This window comes from Triticum dicoccoides, chromosome 4A (genome assembly GCF_002162155.2).
Source record: "Triticum dicoccoides isolate Atlit2015 ecotype Zavitan chromosome 4A, WEW_v2.0, whole genome shotgun sequence".
NCBI lineage: Eukaryota > Viridiplantae > Streptophyta > Magnoliopsida > Poales > Poaceae > Triticum > Triticum dicoccoides.
In genome coordinates, this window is record NC_041386.1 from 596320036 (window position 1) to 596321715 (window position 1680).

A 1680-nucleotide genomic window follows, 5' to 3' on the forward strand; every position below is an offset into this window, starting at 1 on the left:
CATACATCATATTCAAGCGATACAATAATAGCTGCCCTATTGCCTGTTGAATGTTGTGGTATTTGGTGCCACATCCACTGGAGGAGTGTATAATAATATTGTAGGCTATTTTTTCTCCATTTTACTCGTGCTTCCAGACTGAAGATATATTTCTGTTGAAAGGCAATGTGCAAGGCCATGATATGCTCTCATTCCTGAAGAGTTGCCATTTAAGAATTCTAAGTGCTTGCTTCATAAGTAAGACTGCGGCATCCTGAGCGATGACGTGTGCTCGTGGTGCTGAACATCATGGCTTGCCCCCATATTTGGTTCTCTCATCTGTTCTGGATCACCACTGAAGAAGGTGGACACTGAAATCCATGGTTCATCACTAGGCACACCTAAAGGGTAAACATTCAGACTGTCACAATATACTCGGCAATATAGATGAAGCAACAACTAACAACGACATAGAACAACATAGATGGAGTATCACAATATAGTTGTTCTTAACTGAATTTTCTCCCGCCTTCGACTACACAGGATGTGCTCAAGTCCACGTGTCAGGAATATAGAGCTTGGGATTTTGGAACCAGTGACAGGAGTGGGGAAATATATAGCTTTTGAGGTAACTCTATCACTCACTCAGATATGTTAGATCACCTCCCCGCTTTTTTAATTGACTTTAGTTTTCTGCCCAAGATAAGCATGGCAAGATATAATGATCAACCTATTCCCATTTGTTTCGTTGGAATGTAATTTACCATAAAAAATAATTCGGATCTATGTTATTTCACAATATTATCTTAGTTTTTGTCTGCATGTTGTGGATGAGCACAATGAACACTACGTCTACAATCAAACTTGGTTAAACACGACTGCGTGAATTAGACTTTAGTTCCTTCCTTTGTATGAAAATTGTGTAGGTTCTGGTCACCCGTCAGTTCAACTTCTTGTACTATTACCGTAGAAGATATCTCAGTAAGCTGGCATCCGCTGCAAATAGCATATCCACTAGCCTGATCTGCATACAAAAGTTTGCTTTGTTCATAGCTAATTATTTTGATTAGAAACATTTACTGAGATAGCGATGGTAATAAATTGTTTTGGCACATGAAGTAGCAAGAGAAAGTAAACACTAGGTTTGTGCAGACCAACATTGATGAAATCACTGCTGGAGTTGACATGATGTTCATCGAGCCGTTGCTTAACCTGATTCACCCTGACTTTATATGAAAACACCAAACACCCACTCGAAGTATGGTATTTTGGCATTCAGATTAAAGATTTTGTTGCCTTTCGTATTATAATACCATATTTGTGTTTCTTTTCAAGAACAAGATTTGGGTATGCTGTGAGTTTTGGTGATGGAGTTGTGCTGCCTTCATTTTGGCTTTCAGTGCGAAATTCAGTACAAAGTTCAGGTTAGTGTTCTGCTGTGAAGTGGCAAAATTCTGTGCAAGTAAGATTGCACTGTAGCTTTCTCAGTTTTGCTGTGAAGTAATGGGGTTGAGAACAAAAGTAAGTCCTGGAAGGATTAATTTCTGAAATTTGTCTACATTGGCTCACCCAGCCACTCTGTTCCTGGTCCGTCACTACTTCATATTACCTTGTTTTCTTTGGATCATTATTTCTGTACTCGACAATGTGCATGAATCTAGGGAACTTTGCACCGCCGTGCGTCTACCCATTGACCCCCCC